The 16,903-nt window shown below is 39.3% G+C and overlaps 1 non-coding gene and 1 pseudogene across 1 annotated transcript; both read right to left on the bottom strand.

Annotated features, from left to right (window-relative positions):
- Window positions 1-741: 741 nt before the first annotated feature.
- LOC118484584 lies at window positions 742-848 on the bottom strand. The gene has a single exon (XR_004873692.1). It is a non-coding gene; the product is annotated as a small nucleolar RNA R71 (small nucleolar RNA).
- Window positions 849-12,513: 11,665 nt separating this feature from the next.
- LOC110891230 lies at window positions 12,514-15,427 on the bottom strand (annotated as a pseudogene).
- Window positions 15,428-16,903: the final 1,476 nt, after the last annotated feature.

Raw genomic sequence — 16,903 nt, 5'->3', positions numbered from 1 at the left:
CACAGCGTTGTTACTGTCAGTCTTTATTTTTTGAAGTTACAGAGAGCTGAGTACGGGGCCGTGTCGGTGCAACACAGGGCCGTGTCAAGCTCCCCAGTAACAGGGATCCGGAAAACAATCACTGTATCTCCGACCACGGGCCGTGTTCATCTGAGCACTGGGCCGTGGTGAAACTTCTAACCAACGTTCTTTTTGTTTTATTGCAGGACTTGGAACCCAGGCGCCACATCTGAACTTTCCACGCAGTGTATGAGCTCCATTTCTAGTAGAGACATAAAAGAACCTCTAGACGAACCCGAACGCTTTCTAAGAAAATTAGTCAAAGCTAAAAGCCAAGAGAAAGTTTCAGGGGACCCACTTCCAATGGCGGACCAACGCACCCTCATGGATTACCTACGTCCCACCGTAGGTAATCTCGGCGCCGCTATCAATGCACCGAATGTCGAGGCCAACAACTTCGAACTTCGGCCGCATTTGATACAAATGCTCCAAAACTCCGCAACCTTCCATGGGCTTGCGGACGAGGATCCCCATCTACATATTACTAACTTCTTAGAAATATGAGATACCTTTCGGATCAATGGAGCATCAAACGACGCCATCCGCCTTCGAATGTTTCCATTTTCACTAAAAGACCGAGCTAAGGCTTGGCTTAATACCCTCCCAGTTGGTTCGGTAAACACCTGGGATGAACTAGCCCAAAAGTTTCTATATAAGTACTTCCCTCCTGCTAAAACGACTAAATTAATGACTGAAATTAACACATATTCGCAAGAGGATGGGGAATCCTTATATGAAACTTGGGAAAGGTTCATGGAGCTACTAAGAAATTGTCTTCATCACGGTCTTGTGGTATGGCAACAAGTATCCACTTTCTATAATGGGTTGTTGCCACACACAAGACAAACACTCGATTCTAGCTCCGGGGGACTTTTAGGTAATCCCCGCCCAAATGAAATTTATAATCAAATTGAGGAAATTGCTCAAACCAATTTTCAAAGGAACACTCCCCAAGGCACGAAATCTATTGCCCCGGGTGCCCATAAGGTTGATGAAAGCACCTCCATGCAAGCCCAAATCGAAGCCCTTTCTTCAAAAATCAAAAAATTAGAAATGGCAAAAACAGCTTCAGTTATGGCTTGCGAGGGGTGTGGTGGGCCACATGAAAATTGGAGTTGTATGAAAGAAATAGATAATCAAACAGAATCAGTAAACTACATTGATAATAGACCTAGGCCGTTGGATCCTCCAATGGGTACCTACAACCAAGGATGGCGTAACCACCCTAACCTTGGTTGGAGAGAACCCGGCAATAGTAGTAACCAACAAAATCTAAAGCAACGAACAAACTTTCAACAACCAAGAAACGAGTCACAAAATTTCTCTCAACAACAAGGGGGTCGAGAAAGACTTGAAGATACTGTATCTCGCCTCATCTCCGACACCAAAAAGAAAAACTCGGATCAATTTCAACAACTGGAATCGAATTTTAAAAATCAACAAGCTAGTATTCAAAACATTGAAAAACAATTAAATCAACTAGCTCAAAATTTCTCCGAGACACCACAAGGCGCGTTACCAAGTATTACCGAAACCAACCTAAAGGCGCAAGTACATCTCATCACATTGAGAAACCGTACCGTGGGTCCCGAGGAGGCTCCATTACCTCCAACCGAAAAGAGCCGATCTAGCCAAACCGCAACACCCCCAACGCCCCAACAAGAGACGGCTCCTCCACCAAATTAAGAGCCCACCAAAAATCCTCCGGTTCCGTACCCCGGTCAGTTAATTCGCCAAAAGACCAATGAGTAATTCGCAAAGTTTGAAAACTTGCTAAAACAATTGCATGTTAATGTCCCATTTATCGAAGTCCTAACTCGAATGCCTAAATATTCAAAATTCATGAGGGACTTCCTCACTCATAAAAGGAATATTGAATCATTGCAATTAGTTAATTTAAGCGAAGAATGCTCTGCCCTGCTACTCAACAAACTCCCGCAAAAGAAGATTGACCCTGGAAGCTTCACAATTCCTTGTTTGATTGGGAAATCTCCCATTCGCAATGCACTAGCCAACCTCGGGGCTAGTATCAACCTCATGCCCGCATCAATGTTCAACCGACTCGGCCTAGGAAAAACAAGCCCTACAAAAATGAGCATACAACTCGCCGATAGGTCTATCAAATATCCACAAGGTGTCGCTGAAAATCTATTGGTCAAAGTCGGCGAATTTGTCTTCCCGGCCGACTTTGTCATACTAGATATGGAGGAAGACACCGAAGTACCGCTTATCTTAGGGAGGCCATTCCTAGCTACGGCCCACGCAGTGGTAGACATGAATGGTGGAACACTAACATTGCGGATTGGGGACAAGGAAATGAAGTTCGGAGTTGGAAAAAGAGTGGAGGACGATGACCCGGTCACTTACATGAAGGTCATAGACTTAAGTTTGGATGATGCTCTCCGATGGTGCAGCATGGGATGCAAAACATCCCACTTGGGTAACATATGACTAGGCTTTGGGTCTAGCCAATGACCCTTATAAACGTGGCGCACCACGGAGCCACTCGGCGGAACTATCCTTAGTTTAGTTTAAATTAATTTTTATGTTTTCTAGTTTAGTTTTAATTTTTAGGAATAAAACACACTCGGGATGGTGAAGGATACCAAGGGAAAACTTGAACCAGCACCCCATGCACAAAATCAGAGCCTCCCGCAAATTTTTCTTCGTTACAGCAAGTTCGGCACGGGCCGTGTTTACAGCAAGTTCGGCACGGGCCGTGTCCAGCCAACACGGCCCCGTGCTGAACAATCTGCAGGAAATCGCCCAGTTCAGGTAACTGGACACGGGGCGTGTTCACTGAACATGCCCTCGTGCCCAGGCTTCTGTTTTTTTAAAATAGTTTCTTTTACTGGCAACCTGAACACGGGGCCGTGCCCGGACACCACGAGCCCGTGTCCAGATGCCCAGTAACATAAAAATTTGTTTTTAAACACACCTTTACACATTCAGTCAACCTAAAAACTTGTTTTTGGGACACATTGAAGACAATATGTAATTTAAGTGTGGGGGGGGGGGGTGCTAAAATCTTGAATCTTGCAAGTGCTAATTACAAGCCTTACACAAAACTCTATTGGAACCACTAAACACCCCGATTTTTTTTTCAAAAATTTTTCATTTTTTTACTCGTCTTTGTTTAATTTGAGAATTTCAAGTTCTAAAAAGTTTATATTTTTACAAATTTACAACCGATAGCGTCGTGATAAATAGAACCAACATAAGACAATTATGAAAAGACATGACAAATCTAATTAAAATTTGATTATATATACTTGATCACATAAAAACTCATTCCCTCAAAAAGTGAGTTTTGAGCCTTTATTGAGCATACAAATACACATCTTTAAACTAAATGCTCATTTTTCGTTTCTTGTGTGAATAGCCGCTTAGTTCTTACGACTCTAGAACTTGCCATGACGATACATTCCCGGTCCTTACCAACTTAAACTCAAGTAAGTAAATGATGGAGGCATTAGGACTAACCCTTTTTATTTCAACACCATTATTTTTCTTTTTTTTTTACCACCTACCCAAAATCCCCCTAGTTAACCCCTTTGAGCCTAAACTTTTTTCATTTCTTAACCCAAAACAAACATTCTTTTTCCAACCAAAACCCTTTTTCATTTTTAAACCCTTTATTTTAGTAACAAAGCTCGGTTTTTCTTATAAATTCCTTATAAAAAAAATGATAATGATGAAGCCAAAAGAAGAATAAACAAACAAGTTTATCAAAAAGAACTTTGTTTGAAAAATTGCTTCATTAGAATAAAAAATAGTTATAAAAAAAATAAAAAGTGTTATGAAAACTGACGCTTTTTACGTCTTTCGCCCTTTTCCACTAACCACTAAGCCATCCACCTACCTTTAACCCAAGCCTAACCCTTCCCCCCAAAAGTCCTCTTGATATTTACAAAGGTATATAGATAAAAAGGAGGAGGATTAATTGCTTGGCAAGCTTATGGTAGAAGTAAGTTCCATGCCGCTCTCGAGTGTTTCACAAAAATAAATATTCGGCCGAGTGTTGAGTGATACCCCGTAAGGTATGTGAACTTGTATATAAATGGAATTTTAAAAAGGCATGTTATGCCCCTAATAAGTAATTTATCTTATGTAATGTTTTAAATAAATCATGACGAATAGGATTGTAAATAATATAAAATTAAGACCTAATACAGAATCTTGGAAATCCCAACACTCTATGACAAGCCCAAAAACCTTCTCTTCTACCCATTCCATTTGGGAGTGTAGGCCACATTATAAAGAGTTTTACTTGAGGACAAACAAAGATTCAAGTGTGGGGGTATTTGATGTGTGCAAAATGCAACATATAAATTACATCAAAAGCGGCATAAAACTAACCCTTTTTTAGTACTAATGTTGGAAAAAGTGTGTTTTTGTCTTCCATTTGTATTTTCAGGATTAAATGAGCTAAAATTAACAAAAGAAGCAAAAATGCAGCCAAATCTAACAAAAATACAAGAAAAGGAACAAGCGTGGCATGCCCGACCCCCCGACAACATCTCCCCAAGCAAGAACAAGAGAACAGAAGGCTGAACACGCCCCCGTGCTCAATGAGCACGGGGGCATGCCCAGGTGTCTCCAGAAAAGACAAAGTTGTAGAAGCTTCTATCACCCACCACGGGGGCGTGTCCAGCGGACACGGGGCCGTGGTCAACTCTAAGATTAGCAGAATCTAGGAAAATCTTGATAGTACAGATACGCTCCTGCACACGGGGTCGTGCCCAGCGGACAGGAGGGCGTGGTCAACTAATGCAGACAAACTGCATTTAACGAAGAAAGAGAAGATGGGTGGACACGGGGTCGTGCCCAATGGACACGGGGCCGTGTCCGGGCTTCTGTACAGGCTATAAATAGGGGTGCTTGGCTCATTTGCAAACCATCCCTTGGCAAACCACCTCTCTCACACTTCATCCACCCACCACCATTACAACACACATCCACCACCATCATCCATCATCCATAATAGAGTGTGTGAGTAGTCTCGGGATCCAAGATTGATCGTAAGAGTTCTTGACAATCAAAGGCCATGTTTGCCTAAGTCTCTTACATCACTTGGTGAAGACAAGTGTCTAGTGTAATACTTTTTATTTTTAATCTTTTGGCACTTTTTATTTGGTTATGTATTAACGACTTTAATAACTAGTTTCTTATGTTGAAGGTGAATCTTTCTTATCATTTGTCCGTGGTGTCTTGGCATTATTTTACTGTCTATATAAAATAAAAGATTTTCACCATTCGTATCTCCACGGTCTATATGGAAATATGTTGGCTACCTGGCCGGGGGTTAAGGGAATGGTTTGGTAAGAGTCTTGCCTTGTTCAGTATATAGATCCTGCAAAGACCTGGGTCAACTTTAGTAGGATCTCCTTCAATACCCACTGGTATTGGATGGCGGGGATCCGAACTCCTTGATCCCCTCGTATGTAAGCTACTATTAAAACTTTAACCCGGCTATTTAGGATTGTATCCCTGCTGACTCACACTACTTAGCCGAGGGTAACGTCACATTCAAAAGAGGGGCCTACCATATTATGCATTAATAACTTAATTAATTATCTTTCAATAATCCAACCCTTTAGGATTGTATTCTTGCTGACTCAAACTACTGGGTTGAGGGTAATGTCACCTTCAAAAGAGGGGCCTACTACTATAACAAAGATAATCTCTTAAAAAGTGTAAAAGTGCGAAAATAATCAAAGGTTACACTAAACACGAGTCGGATCCAACTGATTCATCTTGTCTATCTGTTTTTATTTTTATTTTTTTTCAGCATTTTTAGTTTTTATTTTCTAGTTTAAAACCTTTTTCTAAACTTTTGATTTGATTAGACGTTGAGGATAAACCGGTATTAAAAGCTCTTGTGTCCTTGGACGACCTCGGTATCTTGCCAACACTATATTACGCTCACGATGGGTGCACTTGCCCACATGTGTGTTCGGTGTTAGCAAAATAACGTGTTTTATAAATTTAAAACTTGACTAACGTGTAAAAAGGGCTAAAAATATACATAAAAACCTATAACACCGCACGCACATCAATAGTTTTATTAGTATCAGTTTATAGAAGATACACAATTGTTAATTTATACACATGTGTACTGACTTTTATACATCTGTGTATTATATTCAGAAATGGTTACATATGTGTATATTAACAACATATAGTATATTGTGCATGCACACGAGTATATTCATATAAAATTATGAAATTAATGTAAACGAAACAAGTCAAATGTGTGAAAGCACCGGATCGATGACGAACATCAAACATTGCACTTGATTCAAGACAAGAAGAACAAAATATGAAGAACACAATAGAAAGATGTAGAAGATGAACTCTTTATTATGAATCAGTCATCACAGATTACACAAACCAAAGGAGTATACATCATCTACAAGCTGGTTTAGATCACAAAGATCTAAACCCTAGCTTTCTCTCACTAACACATAGTCTCTCTCTCTCTAGAATTCACACAGAATGATGAACGAGTGGGAGAGCTGCACCAAGCTACAAGAGTTGCACAAAGCTTTCTCTAAATCGTTTTACTAATCTACACAATACACACATATATATAGGCTAGGGACTAAACCTCGGACAAACCAATTCTACACCAAAACTCAGACAAAAGTTCTCCCTAGGAACTTCTTGGGACAAATTGTCCCTAGGAACTTCTTGGGACCAAACTTTACATAAAACTCTGACCAAGAAATTCCTTCCAAAACTTGGACAAATTGTCCCTAGGAACTTCTTGGGATAAATTGTCCCTAGGAACTTCTTGGGACTAAGTTTGGACACTTGTTCAACAAAGACCCTAAATGTTGGAAGCCTTGCACTTATCACCAAAAGTGCATTAACAAACTCCCCCTTGATCAATGCAGGTCTTCATGTGGTCTTGAATTCTTCGTTATGGTTGACTTTAACTTGGACTTCTGCTTTGGTTGACCAGAACTGATAAGCGACAGTTACCCGGCAGGAACTGCACTTACAGTCTCCCCCTTAACTGTTGCATCAGTTCTGTGTGGCATCGATAATCTTCAATCACGGATACTGCACTTAGATACTCCCCTTTAACTGAAGATATCATGTCAGCTTTCAACTTTGGCTGAGACTTGATCTTTCTGGTAGAGCACAGCGATCTTCAACCCTTCTAATTAAAGACTTGCTGACGATCACTTAAGGCCGCTTTGAGAAACCCAAAGAATCCAACATCAAACATTGTAGATCCTCTCCCTCAAACTACTCCCGAATCAAATTAACGCGAACCGACCTACAACCACATGTAGGAATATCGCTTGATACATTAATCTTCAAACCTAACCGGTAGCAGAAAGAAACATTGGATTTCCAATGTCCAACCTTGAACACTTCAAACTTCACAAAGACATGAAGCTCAGTTCGATAAGTTAATAACAAACTGAACTTTGTAAAAGTACATCCACCATCTTGATCAAAATCTTCAACCCTTCATGTATGATCTCATCTCATCACGAATCTTCATGAATCAATCTCCTATCTTCACGAATCCCCTGAATCCCCGAGGGCTTCCATCTCCGACCTTCCCCTCTAATCAAGAAGCCCCACATTATTTCGAGACTAGAACTAATCTTCTCTACTCTAAATAGCAACTTAATAAGGCTCAATCTTCAACTAGTCGTCAACCGAGAATTCAGCTTCATCATGTCAACACTTGATTAATAACATAAACACACGTGACAAAAACTCCATCACACACGAGCTATTTCACGCACAAGCTTTATATTTACAAAGAAAACAGGAATTTCAAAATTTTTACTCCCCCTTTTTCTTTGTAAACAAAACAAAAATCCAAGCAAGTCTTATTTTCTTCACCTCCTCACTTGATCCGGACAACATAAGTACCATACAACTTTTCGATAATCCAAAACCGACTTCAAGTCTTCAAACTACGCATAATTCTGACTCTTAGTTAGTTATCCGGTACCCCAGGTAACCCGGAATAACTAGAAAAACTCGGAACATGCACAACTCGAAACTTCCGAACTACACAAGCTTCTAAACTTAGTTAAAAATCCGGTACCCCAGGTAACCCGGAAGCTTAGAAAATTCGAAACTTGTAAAACCCGAAAGCTCTTGAAACCTCGAATCAGATCATCGGAATAGTACTTAGAGTACAAAGAAATTCAGAACAAGCAAAGACATCCGAAAAACCCATAACCGATCACCAGTTCGTTGTAAAACCGTTCGAAGCTCATTTTCCAAGCCTCGCAATAGAACCGGTTTCCTGATCACCCCGTTCATCCCCACTTGCAAACATCGCTCCCACACTTGTTCTTCGGCGCTCGCAGTCGCAATAATCAACGGTCGATTACGGCTACGAAACTTACGAGTCCGTGTGGCAACTTCGAAGCCGTCCATCTCAGGCATGTGGAGATTCGAAATCACGACGTAAAACGGGCTCATTGTGGGCCCGAGCGAGCTCAAGCACTCGAAACCCTCATTAATAAATACCAACAACATCTTATGCGATTTCGCACTACCGTCACTTTGGGCCCATAAAATCCACATCATCATCGTATTATGAACACCGACTTCCTCATTCTTTGGGCCCACCATTCATCTAATAAAATGAATCAAAATAACCCAAAGGTCAAGAATAGCAATCATGGCCCAATCATTTTCATGTACTTACCTTAGCCCTACCAAAAAAAAAAAAAATCACAACACCCAAAATTCTTACGAAGCCCAATAATTTCTCAATCATTTTGCAATCATTGGCCCATAATTTTCCAAACCCATGCAAACCCTAGTCTAACTCATTCAATCTCAGCCACCACCTCCATGTGCCAAACCCTAGCAACATAACAAATACGCAGCTGTCATCACCCAATCAAACCCAAACGACATCGGACATCTCCATCGATCTACCGCCATGAAAGATCATCGTACACGCCGTCTTCCACCAGAAACCACTTAACTTCCAAACCCGTGCTGCAAAAACATTCAGCCGCCGTCACCGGAAAACACCCATATCCGGCCACACCAAAGAACACTGAACATCTGTAACCAACGATACCCTCTATCTCGTTCAATCTTCAACATCCTTTACCGTGCACCACCTTCATCCGCCTCTCGGAGAATCAGTAAACCTCGGAGCAATAGATAACCTCGGAGCTGAGATAAAAAATCAAACCTCGGAACAGAACAGACACAGTTGTCAGTTCAAAAGCTCGGACAGGCAGTTCAAAACTCGGACAGATTAATTGCTTTTAATAACATCGGATCAGTTAATTCAAAACTCAGAGTTTCAAAACTCGGAAACTGAGTAGCTCTCAAAAAAAAAAAAACTCGGATCAGTGATTTCTTTTAAAATATCGGAACTGTAAAAAGGCTGTAAAATTCGGACCTGTTATCATAAATTCGGAGAGACAGTTTCAAAGACAAAAAACTCGGAAACATTAGAGACTAACCTCTGACCTGAATAAAAAAAAACTCCGAGTTGAGTAAAACTCGGAATATTTTTAGCATAACTCGGAGAAACAAATTCGGAACTACTATTTTGATTGTAGAAACTCGGAGAGCATCGGAACATGTCAAACCTCGGAAGGGAACTTTGAGCAGAACCTTTTAAAGCTTGGAATTAACGAGAGACATAAAACTCGGAATAGTTATACTGTTTAACACATACAGCAAACTAGTACAGAAGGAAACTTGTAAAGGAAACTTGTAAAAACTCGGACAGACATATAATTACTTCTTCATCGGAACAAACAGAGCTGAGTTAAAACTCATACACGATTAGGTGAAGTATGGAGACAAAACTCGGACCTGTTTAAAAACCTTCCAATACTCAGAACATTTGGACACAGACTATTTAAACGGGCTCACACTTCACCAAACTCGGAGACTGAAACTCGCACTTAAAACCCAAAACTCGGAGCAATACAAGAACTTGGACTCGTTTAAGAACTCAGAAGACGTAAAAGTTCGGAAATAACAGCTTCATGTAAAACTCGGACATGAAACTCGGATAAGAAACTCGGACTATTGAACTTGCTTCAAAAGTCGGACCATCCAGAACTATATAAAATTCGGACAGTGACAATACTCGGATATGGTGAAGGTCAGACACAAATCTCCGGACTTTCTCCCTAGTGTGACTTCACACTAGTTCACCAAAACCCCGGAAACAACAAACACAGAGTTTTAAAAACTCAGACAAGTTTAACACTAAGAAAAACTCAGACAGAGCAATTTTTGGATCAAACCTCATATCTGCAATAACTTGGAGAACAAAACAACCACGAACAACTCCATTTTCTTCAACTTTTCTGCAAAATCTTCAAGTCTTCAAGATGTTTGGCGGAAACAAACATCAAATCAAGAGCAATGGTGATTCAGAAGGCAGTTAGACCATTCTAAATCGGTAACCATGCTCTGATACCACTGTGAAAGCACCGGATCGATGACGAACATCAAACATTGCACTTGATTCAAGACAAGAAGAACAAAATATGAAGAACACAATAGAAAGATGTAGAAGATGAACTCTTTATTATGAATCAGTCATCACAGATTACACAAACCAAAGGAGTATACATCCTCTACAAGCTGGTTTAGATCACAAAGATCTAAACCCTAGCTTTCTCTCACTAACACATAGTCTCTCTCTCTCTAGAATTCACACAGAATGATGAACGAGTGGGAGAGCTGCACCAAGCTACAAGAGTTGCACAAAGCTTTCTCTAAATCGTTTTACTAATCTACACAATACACACATATATATAGGCTAGGGACTAAACCTCGGACAAACCAATTCTACACCAAAACTCAGACAAAAGTTCTCCCTAGGAACTTCTTGGGACAAATTGTCCCTAGGAACTTCTTGGGACCAAACTTTACATAAAACTCTGACCAAGAAATTCCTTCCAAAACTTGGACAAATTGTCCCTAGGAACTTCTTGGGACAAATTGTCCCTAGGAACTTCTTGGGACTAAGTTTGGACACTTGTTCAATAAAGACCCTAAATGTTGGAAGCCTTGCACTTATCACCAAAAGTGTATTAACAAACTCCCCCTTGATCAATGCAGGTCTTCATGTGGTCTTGAATTCTTCGTTATGGTTGACTTTAACTTGGAGTTCTGCTTTGGTTGACCAGAGCTGATAAGCGACAGTTACCCGACAGGGACTGCACTTACAAAATGTATGTAAATTCGTAATATACATATATGTATATATGTAACATCCGGTATTTTTGCATTTACGTTTATTTTTCCATCGTACTAGTATCTGATTATCCTTGCCTTATAACATTTTATCATTCTTATTTTATTTACTAAGAAGTTATTTTTTTAAAACAAATATATTTATTTTTTTATCATCTCCAATAATGTTGCAAAAAAAATTGACTTTCGTGATCTATATAAGTGAGCTAGTGGAATTGGTTCTTGATAATTATTTATTGTTATTTCATTTTAGGCTGTTGTATGAGTTGTTTATGTAGTTAGTATTTCCCTCTCCCTTTCTCTTGCTTGGTTGATATTTTTTTATTTTTTATTTTCTGGTGATCGGCTCCGGTTACATCCATGTTGATATGATTATGATATCTATATATGTTAGAGTAAGGTTAACGTACAAAAAGCCTTATCATACATCACGTAGGAGACAATGGTAACCGTTGGATCAGGGGTATAATCACGCATGTGACCACATAATCACGCATGGGACCACATAATCACGCGTGGGACCACATAATCACGCATGAGACTATAATCACGCACGTTCTATGATAATAACGCACGTTATATTTTTTGTCATGTATGTTAATGTAGGTTAAGCCTTGAAGTACATTATACTTTCTCATATATGTTATACATGATATATGTCATACTATGTGTATATTAACTTCTAAAATCTATAAACAATTCTATTGATAAGTGTAAACTTTTTTCCCAAAAATAATTGTGAAAACTAAAGCCTTTTTATTGAAATAAAAATATGTTATTTTTATTAAATTTTGTCCATTCATTGTAATTTCCAAATATTTGTTGTTTTCCTGTACACATAAGCTAAGTAAATGTAACATTTTGTGTTAACTTCTATCTAATATATCTATCAAATATAATGATATTACTTTGATCTGTGTTTGAAAATGGAATCGGTTGACCGGTCTGCTAGCACAGGAAGAAGCTAGCAAGCATCCTTGTAACTAAACCAACATTCAATTTTCAAAACATTAATTACATTACTTTGTTGTTGAAGAACATTATTTACATCAATAGAACGTCTATAAATATGATTGAACTCAAATTATGTATTTAATAGTGAAAAGAACATATATCATGATTATATTATTTGTTACAACTTTTAAATTAAGTCACCGCGGGAGCAAATATAGAAAAAATAAATTATGTAAGATTTTGATTACTTCACTAGAAATAAGACCACACAATACATAAAAATTAGTCGTACAACCATTTAATATTACATAAAAACTTCTGAAAAACACGTCTTAAAAGCTTATTGCTTGCTAATCACCTATCGAATCATAGCAGGTAAATTATATTTTGAAATGAGTGGTACGTCTTCATGGATAACATGATCGTCAATGTCTTGTGTCAACATGTTACCTAGCTCTTCGACAAATCTCTTCATTGCAATAGCCGGCAACCATACGGATACCAAGATTCCAGACTCGCCCTTATGATTTATGTAACGTGTATAGAAACCAGCAATATGGTGATTAGGCCCTGCATACACAGATTTCCCCCACCCGAAATCTAGTTCAAGTAATCCAAACCATGTCAAATCTGATACCATAAAGCTTCCAACGGTTGTGAAGAGGGGTCGTCCTCTTATAACCATTAGATCAGTAATGGATCTCATGTACTCCTCAGTGACTTCAGATTTGGCTTTCATCACAAGCTCCAACACGTATCCTAAAGGTTTGTTACATATGTCTTGAGCTTTAGAAATAGCAGCCGGGAAGCCAAACATATTTCCATAATATCCTACCGGGATCATAGGCTTGAACTTTGAATGCGCATTGACAATGATCATCAAACGCATGTCATCTTCAAGGTTCGGTTGGATAGCGATTGTACGACAACGCCAAAGGCCAGCTGTTAGCACCTCAAAGGTGGCACAACTTTTTAGGTGTGTTGGAAGGAACCTACGAAGAGCTGAAATCTGAGTAGGTCCAAAGAAAAATGACCTGTGTTCCATATCATCCAACGTGAAGATTTTACCGTTCGTGTCTGCCACTTCATCATACTCGTGATGAGTGCATGTCACATACGGCACTTCTCTTGCACAAAGCAACTCTCTTTGCCAAACAGGGAATATTGATGGTACTGATGCACCATTTGTCATTTCACTCAATGTTGTCATGAATTGTGCGTACCCGAATCCATCACACATGGTATGATTGAACCGTACGGCTAAAATGAAACCTCCACATAAGAGTCGTGTCACCTATAAATTGAATTGATTAAAAAAAACTTCAGATAAACTATAAATTCACATAAAATAACCTTGTTTACCAAAGAAATTGTTAAACTGGCCTTTTTAATTTGCTTTTTACATAAACGGACATTGACTGATCGAGCACATGGGCGCAAGGTAAGTTATTTCATTTTATTTTTTGTTATTTCATTTTTTATAATTAATTTAAAATTGAAGTTATGATACTTTTAAGTTTTATAATATGGAAAATTGGTATTTAATAAACCAACCTTTGCCCAGTTGGTAAATAATAATCCAACCTACAGAATTGGTATATAATAATCCTACCTATCAATATGTTGGTACTCAATGAACCTCCGTTAGTTTTTTTTAACTAAAGTTAGTTTTTAAGTTTTATTTATTACACAAACAGTCCCTGTAGTTGTAATTTACTAGTTTTAACTATGAGTTAATAGCCAAAATGGTCCCTGAGGTTAATAGCCACAGCACCGCCACCACCACCACCACCACCACCACCGCCACCACCACCATCGCCACAGCACCGCCACCACCACCACCGCACCGCCACCACCACCACCACCACCGCACCGCCACCATCTCTGTCTTTGATCATCGACGCCTAAGGGGTTTGAATTCAGATGCAGCAACAGACGATGACTGACCAAAAACATCACAGATCCAACAGCTCTAGCGATGGTGGTGGTGGTGGTGGCGGTGCGGTGGTGGTGGTGGTGCTGTGGCGATGGTTACGGTGGTGGAGGTGCTGTGGCGATGGTGGTGGTGGTGGTGGTGGTGGTGGTGGCGGGGCGGTGGTGGCGGTGGTGGTGGTGGCGGTGGCGGTGGTGGTGGTGGTGGTGGTGGCGGTGCTGTGGCTATTAACCTCAGGGACCATTTTGGCTATTAACTCATAGTTAAAACTAGTAAATTACAACTACAGGGACTGTTTGTGTAATAAATAAAACTTAAAAACTAACTTCAGTTAAAAAAAACTAACGGAGGTTCATTGAGTACCAACATATTGATAGGTAGGATTATTATATACCAATTCTGTAGGTTGGATTATTATTTACCAACTGGGCAAATGTTAGTTTATTAAATACCAATTTAGCTTATAATATTTTAAAAGTTTTTATTTTTAAGTTTTTAACTTCTTTTACAAAATTAAGCACTAATTTTTTTTTTTAAATAATTGAAGTTTTTGATTACTTAAAAATTAATTTTTAATAACCTTCTCTTTTTAAAATACTTTTTAAAAATTTAAGGTTTTAAACTCCAAAAACATCTATAAGTTAATCATCAAACTAGTCAAAAATTAAAACTTTCTTATTTTCCTGTATAATTTTCCCATAGTTCCACATGAAAGTTTACCTGAATGAGGAACAGTGGTGAATCAAGGATGCCACTAGATCCAGGAACATCATAAAGAAGCTCTTCCCTACACGGGAACGGCGGTTGTAGCGCGACCCCGAACTGCTCTAGTGTAACATCCGCTTCCGCTTCGATAAACAACACACCCTCTCCCGAGCAATCCACCATAAGCTTCCTTGCGGGACCTTCCTTTAGCCTGCCCGCGAACGGGTAGTAAAACACTAACGCCTTAGCCAGCGCCTCCCTGATCACACTCGCTGGATTCTTATTTCCCATTTTTGGATTGCTTCCGTAAAAATGAAAAAAATGGAATATGAAACCTTAGGCATTCTTGATCATCTATGTCGGAAAGAGGCTTCAGTTCCCGAGGTGTCGGTTTAGCAGGAACGATGAGCTCTGGTGGATGTCTCCGGACGGTGAACGTCAACGGAGTGGTGGTGGTTTGTTGTGTCATAACTGGTTTAGCTTTGTGTTGGTAATTCGAATTTGAAAGACTGTGGTATCATGTATACTTGTAGTGGTGTGAAATTTGGGGACCCCTCACGGTCTTCTACACGTTTACGTAAATTAGCCCGTGCACGAGGTTATATACCCTCCACCCTAATAAGTGCATGCATGAGGTTATATAATGATTCGGAATCATTATAAATAAATCGAATTAAAACAAATTAACTACTTCAGAACCAGATACTTTATACGTATAGAAAATGTTTCAAATACAATAGTCACTTTATACGTATAGAAAATGTTTTAAATACAATAGTCTTTAACGTGCGATGTGTACGATATTAAATCACGCATAAATAAAATATAACGTGTGTGAATGTATGATTTCTTCATGCGTGATTATATGATTTGTTCATGCATTATTATGTGTTTTGTTCATGTGTGACTAGGGTTTGAATTTTATAACATTTGTGATTATTATCGTACGAGTCGCACGTTATGGAATATTGTACATGTGTATATATATGTGTGTGCGTGTGTGTGTGCGTGCGCATGTGAAGGTTTAATGGGGAACTCAGAAAAAGTGTGGAACCGGAGGAAACCAACTCAAACAAGCTACGATTGAACTCATTTCAGCAATGTTGGTATCTGCTCATCACTATAAGGTTGGAGGGTGTAGGATGGAGCCCCTAGAGGCTTTATCAAGACATGTCAGCGACACGTAGTATCCACGACAGCCAGATAGCTTTATAACGTCTTCCCTTAACTTGTAGGGTGTGGGATAAAGCCCCCTATTAAACAAAATTAAAAAAAAAATAGATTTGATTGGATTAAATCATGCGGGCCCCACCTGAACATCTCCTTCTTCCCGTTACCATGGTGGCGAACAACTCCATGGTGCCCTATTAACTGTCACGGTATGGGTGGTGAGCCAGTGGGCGCTATCGGTGATGAGGTGGCTGGTGGCGCCCCCCATACCCTCCGGCCTAAGAATTGCATAGTAAAAGCGGCGACACGTGTCGCCGCTAAAGATACCGATCATCGCCGCTAAAGGTATTAGCAATGACATATCACCGCTAATTGTGACAACCCTCAAATTTACATGTAACCGTACAGTTTATTAATGATAATAAAAGTACTTGATGACTGTGCTGAATTATTTAACTGCTCTCCGATTACTGTGTTATAATTACATGTGCGTGTTAGCATACTAGTAGTATACAGAAAAATTACTAAATAGTCCGGTATATTTTCCTATGTGTTAGGAATTAATTTCGTTACAAAAATATAGGTATAAGACGCCTTACGGAACAATTAAACAAATTAACGAAACAGTATCCGACTGAACAACCGGACATTACCCGAGATACGAAAATATTGTCAGAAATATTATTTTATCATTTTAAATTAATTTTGGTCACAAAAATCCCCATACACCATGTAAACATGACATACACCCACTATTCTTGAAAATACCCTTAACCTTCAAACTTAATACCTATTAGTTAACAAAAATTTCACGTTACCCCCCCCCCCCCCAACCGATTTTTCAGCCAAATCTTCACC

The sequence above is a fragment of the Helianthus annuus genome, chromosome 11 (genome assembly GCF_002127325.2).
Source record: "Helianthus annuus cultivar XRQ/B chromosome 11, HanXRQr2.0-SUNRISE, whole genome shotgun sequence".
Taxonomy (NCBI): Eukaryota; Viridiplantae; Streptophyta; class Magnoliopsida; order Asterales; family Asteraceae; genus Helianthus; species Helianthus annuus.
The sequence above is the reverse complement of the archived record's forward strand: the minus strand, read 5'-3'. Positions and strand labels throughout refer to the sequence as shown.